Below are 25,145 nucleotides of genomic sequence, written 5' to 3' on the forward strand. Positions count from 1 at the left end.
ACGGACAAGGGGAATTTAACATGGCAATAAATCGTGGGACAATCTACGGACAAGGGGAATTTAACATGGGATTTTTTTTTTTTAAATTTTTTTAAAAAAAGGGGTAGGCAATTCAAAGACTATCTCTTTTCGAGAAATATGGCTGGCCCTGAAAAGGGCCTTTGGTTTATGTTAATATGCCCTTAACATAAAGGGCATTTGCGACATCTTCTTGTCCTCAAACTTCGTCTTACAGCAGGGCCATACATCAGAGTCCTCTTGAGGCAACCTTGTCTCTCTATATAGACTCTTCTTATCCACAGGCTGCTGTTGGTCCTGTGGACAACGGTCCACTTGGATCGGACATACATGAGCATGTCCGTCCTGAACATCATTGTTGACACAAGGGTTGAAGATTCAACGTCTGTCCACATGTTGAGGCTCCGAGAATAGGTGAATCAATGCAGTGAACGGCGCTTATTTATAGGGACAGGAAGGATTGAAACGGATTGAGTTCATTCACCAATCCGAACACGCGTTACAGAATTCAGTCAGCCCGCATCCAATCCGAAGAGAGCAGTCTGTGACGTCACGTAGTCAATATAGATTCGCTAGCGCTTGTGTGCAGTCAATCTATGCGATAGTGATTCAACATGACGGAAACTCAGAAAACGATCCAGTGGGGTGCACCAGCAGGGGAGACCGCCCAAGGGAACCCGGACTTACTTTCAGAAGAGGTGAATTGGGATTTTGTGGATTTTCTCTCCTCGCAAGAATTTGTTCCGGAACCTTCGTTACCTTCTTCATTACCGCAAGTGGAGAATTTTAGACAGAGACAGAAAGAAGAATTGGAGAAATTTATACAACGACAAAAGGAAGCGGAACAGGCTTTTCTCCTACAGCAACAGCAACAGCAAGAAGAAGAGGTAAGAAAAAAACAACAGCAAGAAGAAGTAGCAGCAAAGAAACAAGAGGGTGAAAATCAAACGGTCACGGTACTGTTGGACATTTTAGCGGAGTTAAGAAGTCTGAAACAAATGTATCAGACTTCTTTATCACGACCGAAGAGAATACGACCTTCCCGAGCCAAACATGTCAACCCTGTGACTAAGCCTACCGTACCACCCTTAGTGATTTCAACCCAATCATTATCATCATTACGCAGTCCAGAAGTAGGCCTTGGCCGTGGCAAAGGCTTAAGGCAGTTAAAATTGATTGCTTAAACTCACCCCTGCACCATAAAGAAAAAAAGGCCCTTTTCAGGGCCACCCACATTTCTCGAAAAGAAATACAATTTCAATTTGCCAATAACTCAAAAAAACTCACCCATTTTACCCTTATAGTACGTGTCTGTGTATGAGTGCGTGAGTGTAGCTTCTTATTTTAAAATCAAAACTCAAAGACTCTTACCTTATATCATTCATTTATTCTTTTCTCCATTTTTTTACAATCCAATTCACAATTCACAACACAACACTTTAATAAAAAGTTCATTGACTTCTTCTTTTCTCCTTGTTTAGTCTCTCTGTTTTTTGAATTTCTTCACCGTCACACTCTTTTCCTCTTCTTCTTCCTCCTCGCTTTCTTCCCTTCTTCTTTTTTTCTCCTGTTTCTTTTTCTTCACCTGTCTTCTTTCTTCCTCAGAAGAATCCCTCTCTTCCTCTGAAGAATCCCTCTCTTCTTCTGAAGAATTCCTCTTTTCTTCTGACTCCTCTTGTTTCTTTTTGGGGCAATCTGGAGACCAATGTCCTTTTTCTTTACAATAATAACAGGTATCTTGACTTTTGTCTTTTTTACCCCCTGTTTTTTTTTCTTTTTTGACGGTCTGGACACTCTGAAGACCAATGCCCTTTCTTCTGACAGATATAGCAAGTATCTTGACTTTTATCTCTAAAGGAAGGAGAGTAGTCCGTAGGCTGGTCTGAAGAGAATTTTCTAATGACCCCTCGCAAAGCTCTGACGAAACGTTCCATCTGGTTAGTCTCTTCCATCGTTGTGCTCGGCTTGAGAGTGAAATGAATAGTGAAAGGACAAGACACACACCCTTTTATATACGCTGGTCTGCTATGACTATAAAGTAGTTTATGGTGTTTGAACTTGAGTCATTTGACTTTTTGCTTTCAAGATGAAACGATCCCATTCATTCGAGAAGAAAGAAGAAGAAAGTAAGAGGCAGAAACGTGATCTATCGCCTCGTACCAGGGCTGAAATCTTGGCACAAATTCATGCCAGTGATTTTGAAGAGGACATGAGTGAACCAGAATCCGAACCCTCTAAACCAAGTTCACCACCCTTAGTCAACCCTGAAAAGTACTATTCCATTCGAGAGACGGAAAAGCGCTCCTCTAGAAAATTTAGAACCACGGCTTACAAATACACGGTGAAGTTTAAAGATTTCAAGGCTGAAGTGCCGTTAGAGAAAGCAGACGTGTTCATCACCGAGGTGTGGGATTCTTTGCTCACTGCACTCAAGCGACAATGTCAACCCAAAGAAGACGATCGCTTGAGACTTTCCATACAACACGACGGTTTAAAATCCCCTGTTTGGATCGAGTTTAGCACCCCTGCAGAATTGACTGCTTCCAAAGTCATGGACAAGGTTCAACACGTACAACAATCTAATGATCAGTTTGACATCACCGATGGTAAAGCCACACTGGACATGACCCACGTCTCTCCTCCTCAAGGGACAGGACGCAAAAAGATGTTATTGGTGGACGACCTTCGCAACACCAAAACGAGTCTCGTCCGAATTAACAACCCTCATGACCAGATGTGTTTAGCCCGTGCCATCGTAGTGGGACGAACCTATGCCAACAAGAACGACACGGTAGAATGGAAAAGAACCTGGGACACTATTCAACGTTCCGACCGAGCCAAACAACGAAACGAAGCAGAACTCCTGTTACAACAAGCCGGACTGCCCAAAGACACACCCTGTGGCATTCCTGAGATGCAAAAATTGCAAGATGCCCTAGCTCCACGATACACCTTAAAAGTGCACCCTCAAGAAGTGCGCGGACCTCTGTTGTTTCGAGGCCAAGACTTTAAGGACGGAAAATACATTCATGTTTATCATCACGATGACCATTTCGATACCATTACCAGTATCACCGGATTCCTGGGATACGGTTATTACTGTGAGAAATGTGACTATGGTTATAATAATCGAGAGCAACACAAACATTGTGGATGGAAATGCTCAGGATGTTTGGCCTCTCCACCCTGTCTGAGCGAAGAACCAGTGCCTTGTTCCACTTGTCTGCGCACGTTTGTCAGCCCTACCTGTTACCAACAACATTTGAAGACGCAAGGTTCACAGAAGAAATGCGCTTGTCAACTCCTGAGATTGTGCCCTACGTGTGGACAAGGCATACGTACCAATAATACCAAGGCACACGTATGTTCAGGAAAGAAAAAATGTCACATTTGTCACCACATCGTGGACTTGGAACACGAATGTTACGTGCAAAAATACCAACCCCCACCAGAGAAAGAGGACGGTCACAAGAAGAAAGGCAATTTCATCTTTTTCGATTTCGAATGCATGCAAGAGACTGGCATTCACATTCCTAATTTCTGCGTGGCTCATCGAGCGTGCGAGAAGTGCATTCAAGAACCTATCTTCAGTCATTGCCCTCACTGCAGCAAGATTCCCGGAGGGAGTGAAAAAATCTTTCGGGGACCAAAGACGCTAGACGATTTTGCCCAATGGGTCTTAGACCCCGTCGACAAGACGTGGAGCCAAGAGGACATCGAACGTTACGGAGATTGTCATCGTCATGCCACGGTGATGGCTCACAATTTCTCCGGATACGATGGACAGTTTCTTCTCAGATACTATACGGAACAAGGCACCGAGCGTCCTAAAGTGACTTTGAACGGAGCCAAAATCATTTTCATGCAAGTGGGACAAGTACAGTTTAAAGATTCGATGAGCTATTTGGCCATGCCTTTGAGTCGAATGCCTAAAACGTTTGGAATGACAGAAATGGCTAAAGGGTACTTTCCACACTTTTTCAATACGGAAGCCAATCAACATGCCGTTCTACCCCATTTACCTGAGGCTCACTATTACGACCCCGACAACATGCGTACCGAACAACGAGAAGCTTTCTACGCTTGGTACCAGATTCACGCCTCGGACCCCTTCGACTTTCAGGAAGAAATGTTAAAGTATTGTCGTTCCGACGTGGACATTTTACGGCGTTGCTGTGGAAAATTTCGAGAACTGTTCATGGAACACGGAGGGGTCGATCCTTTGAAAGAAGCTTGCACCATTGCCAAAGCGTGTTCCTTAGTGTATCGACAACGATTCATGCCTGAAAAGACCGTGGCTGTCATCAGTCCTCAAACGACCCACTTTGTCAAACGTCAATACTCGGTCAAAGCCCTACGTTGGTTACATTACTTGTGCGACAAGGAAGACAAGTGGATTCAGCATGCCCGCAACGGAGGGGGCGAAAAGACCATCGGAACGTATTCGGTCGATGGCTGGGACTTAGAAAACTCCAAGATCGTGTACGAGTTTAACGGTTGCTTATTTCACGGATGTCCCGTCTGTTACCCTGACCGTGGCACTAAAAATCAGTTTTTGCAACGAACCATGGAAGACTTGTACCAGGACACTTGTCAGCGACGCCTAAAGTTAGAACAGGAAGGATACCAAGTGGTGGAAATGTGGGAACACGAGTACGATCACCGTATGAAAACCGATCTCGAGTTTAAACGCCTCGTGGAAAGTTACCAGTTCATGGACCCGCTGAACCCGAGGGATAGTTTGTACGGAGGAAGGACCAATGCCACCTGTTTGCTGTACCAAGCCGACGAAGAGATAGGAGAAGAAATCAAATACTTGGACGTGTGTTCGCTGTATCCCTACGTGTGCAAATATTGTCGCTTTCCTGTAGGGCACCCGCAATTGCTGACGGAACACATCGACCTGAAAAACATTCGACAATACGAAGGCTTGATCAAGTGTAAAGTTTTGCCTCCCACGAACCTATACCATCCCGTCTTACCTCACCATTGTCTAGGCAAATTGATGTTTCCCTTGTGCCGTACTTGTGCCGAAACGTGCAACCAAGATCAACCTTGTCAGCACAGCCAGGAAGAACGGGCCTTGACGGGAACCTGGGTCAGCGTAGAATTGTTCAAAGCTTTGGACATGGGATACCAACTGTTAGAAGTGTACGAAATTTGCCACTTTCCCAAGACACAACAGTATTGCAAGGGTGATCCCAGTCAGAAAGGCATTTTCGCAGACTACGTGGATGCCTTTTTGAAACTGAAGCAAGAAGCCAGCGGCTATCCTTCCTGGTGTCACACTCCCGAAGACCAAATACAATTCAAAGAGAAATACTATGAACAAGAAGGCATCACTTTAGACCACATCGAGAAAAACGAAGGCAGGCGATCGTTTGCCAAAGTGATGTTAAATTGCTTGTGGGGTAAAATGGCACAACGACCGTGTTTACCCAAGACGGAATATTTGACAGAACCTTCCCGCTACTTCCAGATGATTCACGACAAAACCAAATACATGAAACACGTGGACGTCGTTCGAGAGAATTTGATCTTGGTCAATTACGAAGAAGATCTGGACTTTGTGCAAGACGACCCTTTTGGAAATGTCATCATTGCGGCTTACGTGACAGCCCATGCTCGCTTAAAATTGTACGAAGCTTTAGAACTGTTAGAAGAACGCGTCCTGTACTTTGACACGGACAGTTGCATTTACATCCATCACCCGATTCAACATCACCCTAACATCGAAGGAGACCGTTTAGGAGCCTGGACAGACGAGCATCCCGACGACAAGATTCTAAGTTTCGTCAGTGGCGGTCCCAAAAATTACGGCTACGAATACCGGGACAAACAAGGAGAAGTGCACACAACGTGCAAAGTGAAAGGACTGACTCTGAATTATCGTACCAGTCGAGTGGTCAACTTTGGGGTATTGAAAGAAGCCTTGCAATCGGGAGAGGATGGAAACTTTAAAGTGACCACTCACCAACCGAACAAGATTGTACGTTTACCCACTCACCACATCGTCAGTCGACCTTTGGAAAAAGTCTATCAAATCGTGTACCAGAAGCGAGTTCGACTTCCCAATCATTTCACCTTACCGTATGGACACGTTGGTATAAAACATTGGTTGTAAGGGAATAGCCACCCACCAGAAAGATGACTTCGCCACAGCAAGAATCGAGTGAGAAACCCGATGAGAACTCCAAGTTCAAACCCTACCATTTTCCAGTCTTCTTACCTGACTATTGTGATTGTGCCCGTCGATTGGACACGTTTCAGAAATGGCCTACGGATAGGGAAGGATTACCTTCTTCGCATGTTTTAGCTAGAACAGGATTTGTCTACTTGGGACCTGAGTCAGGATTGGGATACGAGGTACAGTGTTTCGCTTGCGGACTGAAGTTACGAATGGATCTATGTATCTATAAAGATTCAGCTATTCTGGAACATACTCGATGGTCTCCGCACTGCCCTTACCTTTCTATGGCCTTTCCACCCATTACACTACGGTACAATGTTGACGGTACCTTAGAGACGGTACCTTCCGAAACAAGACATAAAAAACGTAAAAAAGGAAAGATGTACAAGCTGGAGACTGCATTGCGACTAGTATAAAAAGGGGGCTATGGTCAAGATCGATAGTTCATTGTGACTACCAAGACCGAGCGAACAAGATGAATACTTTGAAAGAGGCATCGTTCCAGTTTGGGGATTGTAAAAAAGTTGTATCTTCCTCTAGTGTGACTAATATTGGATGGATAAGACCCAGGCATTGCGACGGAAAATGTCCGGAAGGAAACTGCGATTGTCCATGTGGTTACCATTGTAATTGCGTAACGGAGTTTGCAGACGAGTGCGATTGTGAGCCTTGCGATGGGACCGATGCTGTACCTTGTGACCTGAGCGATGCCGTAAAGCATCATGGGAACTTTAGTGCCCCTACCCCTGTCATGGAAAGTGATGCTGTGCGTGTCAAACCTGTGGGATGCGAAAGCGATGCTGCTCGTCCTCTTGGACATTTTACTGGGTTTCGTTTTAAAGGGGAATGTCGACCTTCACGTTTACCTCCCTACGGATGTCATCCAGCCCTGAGCAAACTCCTGCCCATTTCACTCAACCCTCATCGAAACGAACCTGTGAAAAACGAATATTCGTTTCCTGTGCGTTTATCTGAATACTGCGACTTTGAAAATTGTCTTCAATCGTTCAAAGGAAAATGGCCTAAGTATCTGGGAGGACCGACCCCCGAAGAATTAGCCAGAGCCGGATTTTTCTACTTGGGCGAAGGAGATAAAGTCAAGTGCTTCAGTTGCGGTGTGTCACTTCACCACTGGGAACCGCAAGATTCGGCCTACGTAGAACATGCTCGATGGTCACCGAATTGTCATTACTTACCTTTAGTGGGACCGAGACATTGAAGTAACTTTTTACCATAATAATCTGTTCATGGATACTTTACAAGAGAACATTCGTGCTTTGCCTGTGGAGTTGAGAGAACGCATTTATCGAGAACTGGTCAAAATACAAGTGAAACGTAAAGAACAATTGCATCCGATACGTCACCGGTGTTTGAACCACTGGTACCTGAAGGCTATACAAGGACTGATTCAATTGAAAGTGTTCCATTGGACAGACATTGATCAACGACCTCCTGGTTATAAAAAGGAATGGTTTGGTATTGACGATTCTATCTACTACATTGTAAACGTACTGCATCGAATTCCAGAGGAAGAGTTAACGAATTACCAACATCTTGAACACAATGTCAACTTGGTGAAAGAGGAAACTTCTGAACGAATTGTAATGTGTAGATTAGTGACTCAACGATTTAAATTCGACACTGAAGTGAAACCATGTTTGTGCAAAGAGTACATTTCTTGTGTCAGACCAAAGAGGATTTAGTATGACCTATTCATGGATACTTTACAAGAGAACATTCGTGCTTTGCCTGTGGAGTTGAGAGAACGCATTTACCGAGAGCTGGTCAAAATACAAGTGAAACGTAAAGAACAATTGCATCCGATACGTCACCAGATCTTTAACCACTGGTACCTGAATGGTATAAGAGAACTGATTCGTCAGAAATTCTTTCAATGGTCAGACATTGTTCAAAACTTTGAGGTCGCTAATGATCGACATGTTCATGATTATGGTTACTTCGAGATTCACCTAGTGCAATGCATTGAGGAAGACAAGTTAAAGGATTACCAACATATTTTACGTGGAATCTACTTAGAGGAAGAGGAAACACCTAAACGAACTCTGACGTTTCGGTTACAGTATGCAAGATTTAGATTCCCTACTGGAGAACGAAGATCTCTGGCTAGAAAGTACGTCTATTGCATCCGAAAAAAAGAGAATATAAAAACAGGCTGCCATGCCACGGTTTATGTCACATGTCATCCAACAGATTCCGTGGAAGGAACTCAATGACCATATTCAAACCGTGGATCATTACCATCAATTATTACAAGAACTATATCCATTCAATTTGGGACGACAAGTGGTGTGTGTCTTAGTGACTTGTTTTCTGGGATTTCGTTTACCAGCCGATTCCTTGTGGACTCTTTACGATCAGTACTTACCACCTCCATGGCCTTAAATGGTCACGAAAAACTCCTTTTGCTCAAAGCCTTGCGATTTCATCTGGATACTTCTCGACCTCAACAGGAAAAAAAGATTCGTCAACTTTTAGCGACCCAAGACGTGTATGACGATGTGTGTGTAGCTTGTGACTTACATCCCCATTGGACAGATGTTCGTGACTGGAAAAAGGGGGGTTTTGAGGCTTGGACCCAAGAAGTGGCCCAGTATGCACAAGAGTTGTTCAAGGAAAAAAGTTACTTTTCAACCTGTGTTAGTGACGGTGCCAGAAGAACCCGTCACCGAGAACAACCACTCGCTTCAGGACAGGACTGTCATGGACATTCCTGAAAGGTCATTCCGGGAGGACACTTGTGTGACAATACCTCATGTAGAGACTGTAAGAACATTACACACTGTCCCTAGGACATCTTGGTTACCCAAAACATGTTGTACAGACACTTGTTTATATTCCACTTTGATCGCTTTGCTGTGTTTTATATTCCTGTACATCACTATTTGGGTTTTATGTATTTTTGTCTTTCGTGTTCATATTTGAAACATTCAATAAACGTGTTCTGAAAAAAGTATATAAACTCTTGTCTTGTTTGTTTTTCGTGTCACAAGTGACATTTCTCATACCATGGCTACCTCTGCTGTCTCTGCTCCCTCTTCCTCTACTGTCAAAGTCATCGACGAACACTTAGATCGTGCCAGTTGGGAGGCTTTGTATCTTCGCCATCCCTTTAACATGCTCATTGCTGGACCTAGCGGTTCAGGCAAAACCGAATTCGTCAAACGTTTGATCGAACATAAACATCATTTGATCGATCGGCCCCCTCAACGGATCGTGTGGTGTTACAAAGAGTGGCAATCGGCGTACAACCTCTTGCGTGAAAGTCAAGGCGATTCCATCGTGTTTGTGGAAGGCATTCCTAAAGAAGACGATGGCATCGTCTCTGACTCCCGTCTAACCCATTTGGTCATTTTCGACGACATGTTAGGAGAAGACGAAGAAGAAATTAAATTGTGGTTTACGCGCAAAGGGCATCACCGTAATGCCAGTGTCGTTTACATCACCCAAAATTTGTTTCAACAAAGTAAAGCCCATCGCACCATCAGTCTCAATGCGCATTACGTGGTCTTGTTTAAAAGCCCTCGAGATAAATCGCAAGTGCAAGTCTTAGCCAAACAGTTAGGAACGCCTTGGCTGACTCAGGCGTACGACGATGCCACTCAAACTCCACACGCCTATTTGCTCGTCGATTTGAAACCTACGACCCCCGAGGATTTGCGATTTCGTACCCACTTGTTTCACCACTGGTGCCAAGACGGAGGGCCTGTCCTGTACACGTCTCCGTCCTCCCATGAAAAAAATCTATAAAAACCTCAGACCCTTTTTCGTCTGTCTCACACAGTGTGAACATGACGTCCCTTCAGTCGCATCTTCCCGTCAAATTGATTCGTGCCTTGTATGGCATCAGTCGAGAAAAAGATCCACAAACACGAGCCCGTGTCTTAGAAGCTAGTCTCAAAGAAGTCTTACGATGGTTCACGGTGACGGCACGTCAATTACTCCAAGGAATCATTCAGATTCCTCATCAAACCCAACGCTTTTTCGATCGAAACAAAGTCGCTTTGGTCCAACTGGCCGATCCCCGCATCGACACTCAAACCAAAAAACAAATCATTTTGAAACCTGGAGGGAGCGGTACTCTAGGAGGGGTCATCATTCGCTCACTCTTAAGATGGGATCCTAATGCCCCCAAAGTTATCCGTAAGACAAAAGTTCAACGAAGCCCCAAGAAGAAAAAGAAAAAGACCAAGTCCCCAAGAAGAACTTCTCCAGTGGCAGGACCCTCCTCTTACCAGACACCACCACCATCACCCCGGAAAAAGAAAAGAAGCCCCCAGAAAAAGAAACAGAGAAAAAGTCCCCAGAAAAAGAAAAGTCCACAGAAGAAAACTAGTCGCAAGAGAGGCACTTCGGCCAGGACGCAACCTTACACTCGCAAGCCACGACCTGCCACAGCGTCTCCGGCAGCCTCACGTTTGTCCACTTCTCCGTTGATGTCACCAGGAACTGAAGAGTACTTGGAGACGTTGATTACACCAAGAACTTCTCCGTTGATGACCCCCAAAAGAACTTCCCCAGTGGCAGGACCTTCCAATTTAGCGGCAGTGGCTGCTGCTCACAAAGTACCTTCTCCCAAAATCAAAGTTCAAGAAAGATCGGGCATGTTACAAAGTTTACTGGATTTGTCCAAGCAAGAACTGGCTCGATTTAGTCCGTTACGTACCCCTGCACGACGTGTCATGCCTGTCCTCATACTGATAAAACGTAAAGACAATCAGTGGCGACGCGTTCCAGTATAAAAAAGGCCTGTGACCGAGTAGGGTATCAGTGTTTTTAGGTGCTCCTAAAGACTCAAAGATGTCACCCTCCAGAAAACCCCAAGGAAAGAAAAGAAAAGGACTACCACCACGTTTAGCCAAACATGGGGACCTGTTATCTGTCCTGTCCAAAGCTTCTCCACCCCTACGAAAAAAACTCATTCAAACGGCCTCCAAAGAGGTCATCGATACCGTGTGCGAATGTTGTTTGAACGTTTTGAAAGGCACGATCCCTTTGTCCAAACACCAGAAACAATGCTTAGGCAAACATCGTCACGTTCTTCGGAAAATGGTTCAAAAGAAAATTCCCATTCGTCAAAAAAAGAAGATGTTGGTCCAACGTGGAGGCATTTTACCTCTCTTGTTAGGCCCCATACTGAAAGGAGTCTTGGGAACCATGTTGGGAGGACTGATGGAAGCAAGATAAAAAGGCCTTCGGAAGTCCCAAGATCTCAGAATTCACCCCTGACAACCCCATGGAAGGACGAAAACTAGCTTTAGTGCCTTACAAACGATGGATGGAATACCATCGGTGGCAAGAACAACGCACCCCGCATTTACCTCCCAATCCCAATTTGAGCGAGATGTCCCAGTTACAACACGAATTGCAATCCTTGCTGGATCGCCAAGATTTGTCCGAAACAGAAAAATCGCAAAAGTACGGTCAACTCTTGCAACGACTGCAACTCTTTCACCAGAAAGCTTTAGACGAAACAGCTTTACCCACTCTGAAAGATTTTAAGACCTTGATGAAAAGTCCAGCACCATCACCAGTACCAGTACCACCAGTACCCGTGACCAAGACAGAAAAAGGAAAAGAAGAAGAAGAAGAAGGGTTTCAAACTCCACCAGAAAAAGTACGCAAGTTAACAACACCACCTACCTCCAGAATTGGATGGATTAAAAAGATGATGGCCACCCCTTCTTCCTCACAAGAGAAAAAGAAAGTGAAGACAGAAGTGAAGACAGAAGTGAAACAAGAGCCGATATCCCCTGCTCAGACATCCTCCTCCTCTTCGACACCTATTGCTGGCCGCACACGCAAAGCCTTGCAATCCAAGAAAATACCCCAAGAGAAAAAGAGTAGCCTCTTCCAAGAGTGGGTGCCTTATTAAGACACCAATCAACACAAAAAAATGGAAAAAGTCTTAGCTAGCATTTACTACGATCCCTCGCATCCTGCAGGTTACGCAGGAGTTCAAAAATTGTATCGTGCTGCCAAAACGCGACTGAAAAGTCTCCGTTTACCTCAAGTGCAACGATGGTTACAAGAACAAGCTACCTACACTTTACACAAACCCATTCGACGCAAGTTTGCCAGAAGTCGCACCCGAGTGGAAGGCATCGATCATCAATGGCAAGCCGATTTAGCCGATGTCTCTCATTTGGCCAGCTACAATCGTGGTTACAAATATTTGTTTTGTGTCATCGACGTCTTTTCCAAATTTGCCTGGGTCGTACCCTTGACTTCCAAATCCAGCAGCGAGTTAGTGCGAGCCCTGCAACGGGTGTTGAAACAAAGCGGTCGTCGCCCTCTTCGATGGCAAACGGACAAAGGCACCGAATTTCTGAACCAAGCTTTCCAAAAAGAATTAAAGAAACGTGACATTCATTTTTTTACCACCGAGAATCCCGAAACCAAAGCCAGCATCGTGGAACGTTTTCAACGCACTTTGAAAGAACGCATGTGGAAATATTTTACGCATCACCACACTCTGAAGTACATCGACATCTTACCGCACCTGGTGCAAGCGTACAACCAATCTTACCATCGAAGCATCGGACGTGCCCCGCAAGACGTGACTCCCGACAACGAAGTGCTGGTGTTCGAGCGCCTGTTCGGTACGTCCCCGACGAGGGCTGTCCCCAAGAAAAGTGGAGAGTTGACCGTAGGAGATTGGGTGCGCATTGGCAAAACCAAACGCACTTTCGACAAAGGTTACTTACCTAACTGGACGAACGAATTGTTTCGCGTCACTGGACGAGTACATGGCCGTCATCCTGCCGTCTATAAATTGGAAGACATGAACGGAGAAGTACTCAAAGGAACGTTTTATTTGCCCGAGTTACAACGTGTCACCAAAAAAGAAGACGACGTGTACGACATCGAAAGCATTCTCGAACGCAGAACCCGTAAAGTGGGCAAACGACGTGTCAAAGAAGTCAAAGTACGTTGGAAAGGATATCCACCCAGTTTCGATTCTTGGATCGACGCTTCGCAAGTCATCGACTATAAAAAGAAGAAGTGACCATCATGCCCTTTCACACATCAGACGCAGCTACGTCGACCAGTCCTTCTTCCCCTAGTTCTTCTGTGCAAGATTTACAAAAACAACCCTTGTGGGTGTGGTGTGGAGAACGTGTGCCTAAAACGCAAATCGTCTTTTTCTGCCAAATCTTCGTGGTGTATTGTGTCATCGGGGCAGCCATTGCCAATTTGAGTTTGCAACAAGGAGACAAACAATTGTGGACCATTTTATTGAGCAGTTGCATCGGTTACCTGCTTCCCAATCCCTCCCTGAAATTCTCCTCGAACGGGAACGTTGTGTCCAGTGCCAGTGCCAGTCACCACTCCAACAACAACAACCAAAACCCCATTTTGGGCGGAGACACGCCTCTGACATTCACTAACCCATCGGACAGCCACAGAACTCTGGAATTATGAGTCACCAAAACCAATTTTACTTAACTTTACCCAGTGACAGTTCCATGGAGGTGTTTCCCAACAACACGTTGTGCTGTTACACGGCCAAATTACCTCAAGCCATCGCGTTAGATCACGAAGCCCATTGGGAAGTGGCTTTAGTAGAAATGATTCACCCGACCCAAGTCCACAATGTCATTGCCCAGCAAAATTGGTTTAAGGTGGAAGTTTATGACGAGCAATTGCAACAGGAGTTGGATAAGAGAACCATATATGACATTAAAGACTATGATGACAAAACTAAAACGTGGACCTACCAGTTGTCCATTCTCCCAGGCTATTATTTCAGTGGTCATCATTTGGTCAGCGCCATAGCCTCCAGGTTTAATGGCGTGTTTGGGAAAGCTTTTGACATTGTCAAGAACAAAAGTGTCACCATGGAGTACCACAAAGTAGCTCGTCGCTTCTTGATGAAATTTGAGCGAAGTAAAATCGTGGGCATTGAATTTTGTCCTGAATTGTTTGACATGTTGGGCGGTAACATGGAGCTGAGGAAGAAATTAGAACAAAAAAAACCACCCGAATTACCCATCATTCACGACAACGTGACTTTTGGCCAGTATTTTAATAGCCCGGTAGAACTGAACCAAGGACTGAATTTGATCTTTGTGTATTCCGATATAGTGGAGTACAACGTGGTGGGACACACCTCCGTGCCGTTACTGCGTGTCATTCCTTTCAAAGTGGATTCTGCCACAAACGCTGACGAGGAAGGTGGAAACACTTACCACGTCCACCGCGAATTTGTCCATCCTCACTATTTACCCGTCAGCAAGTCGTATTTGGACACGGTCAACATTACTATAAAAGGAGATTTGGGACAAAATATTCCATTCACCAAAGGAAAAGTCACGGTGAAACTCCATTTTCGAAAACGGTTCTCTCACGACTCGTAAGTAAGTCATGTATCCAGTGTACCAAGGGGTGGCTCGACAGCGAGGACACGGTTTAGGAGACATGTTAAAATCGGCCTTTCGTTCGGTGGCCCCAGTGTTGAAACCGATGGTGACACGCGGATTGCACGCCTTGAAAGATGCGGCACTGACACAAGGCAAAGAATTTCTCCAAAATGTCATCATCGACAAACAAAACCCTAAAGAAGCCTTCATGAGGGCAGGCAAAAATGTCTTGCTGCAAACGGGCAAAGACATTTTGGGCCGACGAGACACACCTATAAATGCCCTGCACGCTACCGAGTCAAGCATTCAGCAAGGACAAGGCAGAAAGAGACGACGAAGAAGAAAACACCCTTTCACCAGACTTCAAGCGAGAAAGGCCAAGAAAAGAAGAACCGTTCGAGACTTAGACGTTTTCGATTATTGAAACACAGCAACAACAAAAAATGATGCACCGAGAGTCTTGCGCCTGTTCCAAGACGGAACTGGATCTGTTTGCCATGCCCCCCACCATGATGACGATGCAAGAATCCCAATGGGTGGAATTTAATCCCATCTCCTCATTGACCGATTCCGCTCCCATCGAGTTTGAAATCAAGGGGCAGCCCGAAGATTACATCGATCTGAATAGCAGTTACTTGTACTTGAAAGTCCAAGTTCTAGAAAAAGATGATAGTGGAGTAGATGACGCTGACGAAATAGCTCCCGTCAACAATTTCATGCATTCCTTGTTCAGCTCAGTGGATTTGTACTTGAATAACAAACTAGTCAGCAGCAGCATGGATACTTACCCTTACCGTGCCTACTTGGAAAATCTCTTGACGTACGGAATAGATGCCAAGGATAGTCATCTCAATGCCTGCGTGCTGTGGGTAGCTGACGAAGCGAACAAGTTCGACAAAACAGATGGAAGCAATTCCGGCTTTGAGGCAAGAGAAAGCAAAATCTTAGACAAGAAAAGTTTAGAACTGATGGATCGTTTGCATTTGGACATGTGGTTGCAAGAGAAATATTTGCTGAACGGGGTGAATGTCCGCTTGAGACTGAATCGCAGCAGTGCCGCTTTCCATTTGATAGCTGCTGATCCTACTAAGGCTCCTAAAAGCATAATCCAGGAGGCCAAACTCTACGTACGACGCGTAGAAGTGTTACCCAAAGTGGGTAACGACATCAGTCAAACGTTGAGCAGAACGACTGCCAAGTATCCCATACGACGCGTGGAAGTGAAAACGTTCACCATTCCCGCTAACCTTCAATCCATAACCGAAGATCATCTGTTTCAAGGACAGTTACCCAAGCGTTTAATCCTTGGTATGGTCTCGAATTCAGCCTTCAACGGAGCCTTCAAAGAAAATCCTTTCAACTTTCAACACTTTTTAGTGAAGAAAGTCGAAGTCAGTCGTGATGGCAAGACCTTGTGTACCCGACCTTTCGAACCTGACTTTAGTGACAAGAACAAGAATTACTTGAGATCGTACTTGTCCCTGTACGAAGCCACCGGCCAGTTAGGAACCAACACCAGTCACGGCATTGAGTATGAGGATTATGCAGGAGGCTACGCTTTGTGGGCTTTCGATTTCACTCCTGACCAAGGCAGCGATGAGGGACATTTCCACCCTATAAAATCTGGCCAGATTCGTGTGGAACTTCAGTTTGCAAATAAACTGCCAGAGACAGTGAACGTCATCCTGTATGCAGAATTCGATAATACCATAGAAATCAACAGTTTGAGAGAAGTCATTCTAGATTACTAGAAGTCATGGAAGACTGTTATCCCTCTTTACCTAGTGGAGAAACTTTGGAGATGGAATGTAAGGAGACCGTGGAAGGAGAAGAATCTCAAGACAAAGACGAAGAAGATATCATGATGAAGTCGAGATGGCCAGAACAAGAAGCCCATTTAGTCTGCTGTTTTGCCAAACACTTGGTCGACAAAATGACGGAATTGATCAAGAAAAATTGTTATGGATGTCAAAACGATCATCCCAGTCAAATTCAACACGATAAATGCCTGATGTTGAGTCAAGAAGAAAAATTGGACGAGTATCTGGACGAAGCTTGGAGCCTCATCTCGAACAAAGACGTGTTGCACCAGTGGTATAAAGACTTGCGTGAACATTCTTGTCCAGCATTAACCACTCAAGAGATCCATCGTATCGAAGCTGTCCTGAATCAGAGTGAGGAAACAGAACGAATAACCGTTTATTCGTCAGACATTTTCAAGCAAAAAGTCAGGATCGAATTGACGACTTATTATTACCTGTGAAGAAGAAAACAAACACAAAACAATGGATACCTGGGAACTTTATTACCTTTTGAACCACAGTTCGTATACGTCTTCTTGGAATCCCGTCGTCTGTGCTAAAGATGAACTCCCTCATCGCAAACCTAAAGACCATCAAGCTTACGTGATCAACACGGACGACAGTCATCTCCCAGGAACCCACTGGGTAGCCGTCTACTTTCCTCAAGAAGGATGTGTGGAATATTTCGATTCGTATGGATTGCCCCCTTTGGAAGACGATATCATCGACTTTATGAGAAGAAATGCTCAAACCACCCGATTCAATAACGTGAAATTACAAGGCACAGATTCCTTGGTGTGTGGACAGTACTGTGTGTATTTTCTGCATCATCGCAGCCTGGGCTATTCCTTAGAACATTTAGTGACTCATTTTGATCCTCGTTCTTCTGCTAGAAACGATGTGAAAGTAGATCGATGGTTTTGTGACCATTATGCTTATCTTTTGTCTCAAGCTAGGAAACGTAGTGTCCATCAATGGCCTAATGATTTCCAACAGTGGAAATCACAATTTCATTCACAACGTTGTAAGCCTTGTTTAAAGTAGATTGTATTTGAAGAAAAAAATGTTTGTGATTTGAAAAAAAAATTGTTTGATGTTATAGTGTTGGATTATTGTTAAAAATGTTGTTGTTTAGTGTTAAGTGATTTTTGAATAAAAAATGTTGTGTTTAGAAAAAAATGACTTTGTCTTTTGTTTAGCTATAAGAATGTTGGATTGATGCTCTTTCATTTCTTACTATCCCTCTCATGAACGTTGCGGCTCGAAAACCGTGTGGGGGATGTTTTCCTTCACGTCCGCGCTTTAACTTTAAGAACCGGGTTGTTCCCAGTCTAGCCATCCATTGTCGACTCATCCTCCTAAGAAGATGTGCTCCAAACTAGCTAAGCTCAACGAAGCCTACGTGAATCTGCATAGGGTCAGACACAGTCTGATACCGAAACCAGAAGAAATAGAGAATGTGAGAATGTTAAAAATCACTGAAGACCTGATAGAAGAGCTCTTCAGAGAAGAAATGAACAGGGAGAAAGAAGAATGGACAGAGAAGTACAGACTTCAGAGACAGCAGCAACAGCAGCAACAACAGCAACAGCAGCAGCAGCAACCTGAAGCTGACAGAGGCTTTGTTGATTGTCGTATCGACACCAAAGAATTCTTCTTCTCTTTCCGAAGAAGCAGACCTATCGCCAGAAAGTCTATCCTCAGAGGACATCGCATTCTTAGAAACTAAAAAAGAATGCCATAGCAAAACAAAAAAAACAGCCCTTTTCAGGGCTACCCAATACTCTAGAAAAGAAATAACGATCGATTTGCCAATGTGTGTAGGTAGAGTAGTGTGAAAATAAACACTAACTCTTTCTTAAAAAATGTGAGGGTATGTGTTTGTGTGTTTGTGTGATTGTGTTTGTAAGTGATAAAGTAGGTTGGTGTGGATAGTAGATTAAAATGATGTTTGTTTTTTGGGCTGTTTGAGGTGTATATTTTGAGTATGTGGATAGTCTATTGAAGTGATGGGTAGCATAAAAAAGTGAGCGAGTGTTTCTTTTAGGTCCGCGCGTTGTTGTTTTTTTTGGTCATGATCTAGGTAAGATGAATTTTATGTTTTTAGGGGGATGTTTTCCATCACGTCCGCGCTTTCACTATAAATTGAAACTCGTTCGGCAGTCCAGCTACCCTTTTTGATTGATCAACAGTAAAAAAATGAGCAGCAGACTGACTAAATTGATGGAACTTCAGATGCATCTGGAGTATGCCAGATACCTACTGAACGAGCTGACTGCGGAAGCCCTTGTGGAAGAAGTGAGAATAGAACAGGAGGAGGAGGAGAGAAAAATGAAAGAAGAGAATGAAAGAAAGAGAGAGATCAGGTGTCACCCTATGATGAACCCTGTGTGCAAGGTGACACCTGAGGCAAGGACATCTCGCCAGCCTGTAGCTGAACCACAATCACAACGAAGACAGAGGGAAGAAGAAGTGTTCACTATTCCGCAAACGGAGGAGTGGGATAGTGAAGCCACTCACCCACCGTCTGCTCTTCAAACAAGTCATGTGAATTGGACTAATGATTGGAGTAGACGTTGTGTCTGTGGTGCCAGACCCGGAAGGTGCCACCATTAACCAGGGTCTCTGAAGTTAAAAAACAGCCCTTTTCAGGGCTACCCAATACTCTAGAAAAGAAATAACTATTAATTTGCCAATGTGTGTAGGTAGAGTAGTGTGAAAATAAACACTAACTCTTAATGAATAGTGGAAGTGTATGTGTTAGTAAGAGCTGAGGTATGTTTGTGTGAATAGTAGATTATGGGTTTATTAGAGTATGTGAAGAGTACAGTTAGGGTTTTATTATATGAAAAAAAGTAGGGGGATGTTTTCCTTCACGTCCGCGCGATGTTGGGTCATCATCTAGGTAAGATCCATTTTATGTTTTAGGGGGATGTTTTCCTTCACGTTCGCGCTTTTCGTATAAGAACCCACAGTATTAGTTGTTCAAACCATTCTGCAAAGAATACAAAGAAGATGGCGTCAAACCAAATGGACAAATTACAAACCTTGCAAGACGTTTTAGACAACTTAGGAATAATGGAACAGATGCTATTAAGACTGGTTGAAGACCATTATTCCTATAGTCCCCATCGTGTGAAGATGGAAATTAATAACTTAAGGAAAGCAAAGGACAAGATTAGTGGTGTCATGAAAGAGATCAAGGAGGAGAAGGAGGATGAAGAGGAAAGAATAAGAATACGCAATTGGAACGAAAAAATTGAAAAAGAAGAAGAAAATGAAAAGAAGAAGAAAGAAGAGGAGGAAGAGAAGAAAGAAGAGGAGAAGAAAAAAAAGAAGAGAAAGAGTGTAGGAGATAAAATAAGAACTTGGTGGAGGAAAAGAAGAAATTAGAAGAAAACCCAAAGGCCCTTTTCAGGGCCAGCCATATTTCTCGAAAAGAGATAGTCTTTGAATTGCCTACCCCTTTTTTAAAAAAATTTTTTAAAAAAAATCCCATGTTAAATTCCCCTTGTCCGTAGATTGTCCCACGATTTATTGCCATGTTAAATTCCCCTTGTCCGTAGATTGTCCCACGATTTTTCGCCATGTTAAATTTCCATTGTCCGTAGATTGTCCCAAGGGGTTCTGTAATGCTAATTCCCATTGTCCGTAGGGTATCCCCTTTCACTACTAAGGTAGCCTCATGTAAGGTCACTAGCAGACGAATTTCTGTCCATTCTACCTAGACGATATACATCCTGGTATTTTCTCCTATAAGCGGCAACCATAACTCCATTTTGAACAAGGCACACTCAGCTAAATCAACTTATAAATATAGATACTGCCAGAAAGCATGAATATCTTTCTGTTTCTGTGTACGTGTTTTGTAACAGTTTATTGAGATTCGTTGAACTTATTTTCACTTCCAAACGCCATAGTATATCAACAGTAAATCTGCAAGTATAACACGAGTATCGTAACATGTAGTGTTATAAGTCAGTTTCTTAATGGCTCACATATGTGTTCCGATAGCATCACAATGAGGCGCATATTGACGGCTATGCTAAGACATTGATGACCATGTGGCTAAAACAGCTTTCAGACAGTGATATATTGAAGCTGTCTAATCCTTATCCTACGTCTTTTGTTGCTGTCTTCGCCGTCTTCTTTCTCGGCCATTTCGATTCTATCATTGCAGTGTTACTGTTGTCATTAAAGGTATGGACTCCTCTGTACGGCATGTCTTTTTCTCAGAGGTTTCGCAAAAGAATCTTCAGCGTGTCACTTCAAACAAGATTTAATGTAATAGACTCAAGGTTTCTGAAGTTTGCACGTGTGATAGGTTAACTCGGTATACCGTTGATTGTCACGTTTTCACCATTTGCTTCTTTTCTTCTTCATGCTGTTCAACAAAAGTATCTTCTTAATTTTTGTTCTTGTAAATTGTATATAGCTCTTCTTAATGCTTCTTTATCGTGTTATGGCAATGATAGTGATATAATAATAATAATAATAATAAAAATAATAATGAGGACTTTGTATAGCGCCTAATCTTTAGAAGCTCTAAGCGCTCTACAACATTAGACAACACCTATAAGATAAAAAACATATAATAATATTATTACAAAAACAAACACCATGAAATTAGAAAAACATTAAAAAAATAAAAAACATGCTGAGAATATTTCAAGTAGGAAACATTATTAGGTCTTTAAGTTTGTTCTTGCGGTCGAAATAAGTGAGCTTTGAGAACCCTCTTATATTATATAGGAGCTGCCGCCAAAACTTCCTGCGATGACAAAAGTTCGCAGAAAGCCAAATCGACTGAATTCTCTGGAACAAAGGATGGGGAATGCCACAGTTAACGAATTGTTGACATACACTCGTACTATTTGTTTTCAATTTCATTTACAGAATGTAAAGCAAACATTTCATATTGAAAACGTTTCTCATTGAAGTCCTCATTACGTAAATCTGCATGCTCTTTATAACTGTTTAAAGTAGATATCGATTGAATATGATCACTATGAGTTTTCTTACCTTTGTACAAGGGTGCTGTATGTCGGAAACCTTTTTTTTTTTTCGAAAAGCAAAATCCTGCTTGTATACTTTTTATGCAGTTATGGTTCATTGTTTCGCGGTGTAACATTTATACCTTTTTGAAAATGATATTTTCCTAAATATGCTTACTTTCCAATCGTGTATACCAAAAGAAACACAACCTTTAGTCACAGCACAATCACAGGAAACAGAAGCTTTATTCTTTTTTAATTTGTTAAACTATTTATTAATTTACATTTCTTATTCAAATTATTGTTTGTTTGTGCTTAAATTTTACACGTTAATCTTTGCCATAAAGTATTGATTGATAGAATCTTCTATCTTTATTTTATTATTTTAAAAATATATTTTGTTTTAAATTTGTTTATTTAATTTGATCTTAATTTTTGTTTAATTTACTTTTGCCAATTTGTTTTAATTATTTGCTAAATGAATATTTTCTTTTTAAATCTTTGTTTTTAATTTTTGATCAATGTTTTATTTATTTAGTTCAAAGTCAATTCTTTTAAATATGTTACTTTTGTAATTCAAAATGTGTTCTTTATAATTTTTAACATTTGCTTTCCACTTGTATATTTAATATATATTTTGTGAGTAACCTTTGTCCATGATTGCAAGTTGTAAACATCATGTTTACATAGCTAACCTTTGTCCAGGAGATTAATATTTAACGCATATTTGATGTAGCATGAGGGTTCGAGTCTCAGATTCGGCCAATGTAGGAACGTGAGAAAGCTTGCCAGTAGCTTCTCGTGGGTCGGTGGTTCTTTCCGGGGTTTTCCCGGGTTCTTCCTCCACCATTAATACTGGCCGCCATGTATAGCCTATCTTGTGCTGAAAAATGGCGTTAAACCCTACAACAACAACAACAACAACGTAGCACGAGTTTAAGGTCAGAGTAGTTTAATGTTAGAATAGGTTTTTCCATTTAAAATCGTCACATTCTATTACATTATAGGTCAAGTGAAATGTAGTTAAATATTGATTTTATAAATAATTCATTCCTGTTTTAGATCAGTCTCTCATATATAATTTGAGATGAATTATTTATCTGAAAATTACACTGCTTATTGTATTTTGGACTAATACACGCTACTTTGGTATTATTGTGATCTCATTCAAAGACATTATGAATTGCATACTTTCAAGACTATTATTATTCATTCAGAACATTCTGTATTTTAGGACTTGTGAAAGGACATGTAGGATTAGCTGGATTTTAATTCACAAAAATATGTGTCTTTCGAATTTAAAGTTTGTATTGTAGAGAAATAAATTGCTTCTTGATTTTATTTAAAAGTGTTAATTTCACTTCTTTCTGTTACAGTTTAGTACCTAGAGTCGTAACAAGTATTTTAAACTTTGCATTTGTTTTTAAAATCTGTTGTCGTAACAGGTTTTTTAAACTTTGCATTTATTTGTAATCTGTTGTTGTTTTTTTTAATAAATATTATCTTTTGCTTTTCGTTTACTCTTTTAGTCTCTCTTAATTTCGTTTAAGCTGGGGAATTTTAGTAAGATTTTTTTTTGTCTCAATTATACTTTGTAATATTATATTCCGGTTGTTTTCAGTTTCCGTTAATTGCTGTTTCAGTTTTGGAATTTTAGTTTTACCATGATAATAAAATATTACTGGCTTCTTTAGTCTCTGACACATTCCGATTCAGTTTAATAATCTTAATATTATAAATAGTCTCGATCTAATTACTGCTGTATTGGATTTTTATAGCATAAATAAGACTCATCTAATTAGTAAATGTGTGTTTTGGTTAGCATGAGTAGGTACAGGTCATTTAGACTGTATTATTGACGCTCACAAAAAAATATTAACGTTAAATTTCCCTTATGTGCGGAGTATCATTTTTGTACCTAGAGAGTTAAACTAATATGTTGTGATTTTAATCCAGCCAGCCATGCACTGAAAATTTGTTGAAATTTATGTATATAGTTTAGATTGACATTAAATAGACTCGTAAGTTAGTTCAAGTTTCTTTTGACCTTCCTCACTCGGTGTTAGATATTGGACATTTATGCTAGTGTGGGAGATAGAGTGCACACCTATTAAAAAGTTGGAATAGCATTGATCAACCATCACGGCCTCATTTTGTGCAGACATTTTATCGAGTAGGACGTGATCACACTGAAAAAATAATAGTTATATGTGTTATCCAATAAACCATATTATTATATGCTCATTTTTTCCCTGTTAACTTTACATTGTCGGAATCGTGCAGTATTACCTGATACTGAACCCGCGCGCAAATACACATATACCATTCACGTACATAAAGGATCTACTTTCTATTGTAAACAAACAATGGACGCAGACGCCAGCACTTTTCATTTGTAAACAAATCAAGTAAACTCGCGTAAGAGGCGCTTTACGTTGTGGTTGTTTAAATTTATTTCTGAATGAACTAGAACAGACGTTTCGTGGACTGCCACATACTAGTTGCTTTGGCACATTCCGCGTTGATACAATGTTTCGGATTTCGGCTAGCAACAGTATACAAGAGACGCAAGAAAAGCTCCTTACAAATAACATACATGTGACAAGTCATATACTGTCTTCTTTAGCTGGTGATAAGAATGACAAAAAATATATACTTACAGTTTTACTTCCTGGATTTCCTCAAAATGTACTTTCTTAGTTCTGCAAATCCGAATTACATGAGCCATGTCATAGGTTCTCAATCTTGATTACACATTTCGAAATTGTACTGTAATTTCGATGACAAGTGCAATTACCTCCTCCTTACTGTACTCAAAATGAAATAAGCATTACATTCCATAGCGTCTTTTTGATAATTGCAATTGAAAGACTTCATATTTTTCCCACATTGTGATTTTAAACATTCAGTGACAGAAACAGAAACACATCTGCAGATGTCAACACGCTTCTTCCTAGCTTATTCAATCCCACGTATTTCATGTGGAATTGTCTCATACAAATACAGTCCATAATCACAAAATTTCGTAGAATCGAAAAAAATACCAAAATCTATTCATTGCACATTCATTCACAATATGACTCCAAATTTCAATTTTAATTAGACACGCCATTTTCTTTCGAAAGTTATGTCGAGCGCGCGACTAAGTTCAAATTTATCTGGGCGGAGTTATGTGCGCAGTAATAATGTTGGTGTTGTATAATGATGAATATGCGCTTTATGTATTTAGTTTGGAATACGGTATAGATTCATTTACGTTGTTTCTTGTAGTGTATTTTGTTTAGATAATTAAGCCTTAGGTAGAATTTTAAAAAATGAACATATAATAAAAATGTTACTTCATTTGTATGGGAAAGTATAAACTCGTTTTGTCGGATGGATATACTGTACTCCCAAGGTCGTGCATTATTCCATCCAAACTCATATTTTCCATACATATGCAGTGACCTATAAAAACTGGATAGAATTAATACAAAATGATGTCCCTAATGTAAACATTTTCTTCCATTAAATAACACTTAGCATTAAATATGTACTTTGGTGTTTTATAATACAGTATCATTGTGTTCATATTCAATTAGATTTACCATACAAAATAATATTACATGCCAAATAAAATTTATTATATTAATGATCAGTGAAGTCTCAAGGAAATGCAGGTATCCAAAGTCATCGTAATATCAAAAAATGTTACTCATGTAACGTGTCGTCTGTTTTAAACATATTTTGGTTATATCAGTATTATGGTTTGCTATTTTAG

Source organism: Sinohyriopsis cumingii, chromosome 16 (assembly GCF_028554795.1).
Source record: "Sinohyriopsis cumingii isolate HCF-2022 chromosome 16, ASM2855479v2, whole genome shotgun sequence".
In the NCBI taxonomy this organism is placed as follows: domain Eukaryota; kingdom Metazoa; phylum Mollusca; class Bivalvia; order Unionida; family Unionidae; genus Sinohyriopsis; species Sinohyriopsis cumingii.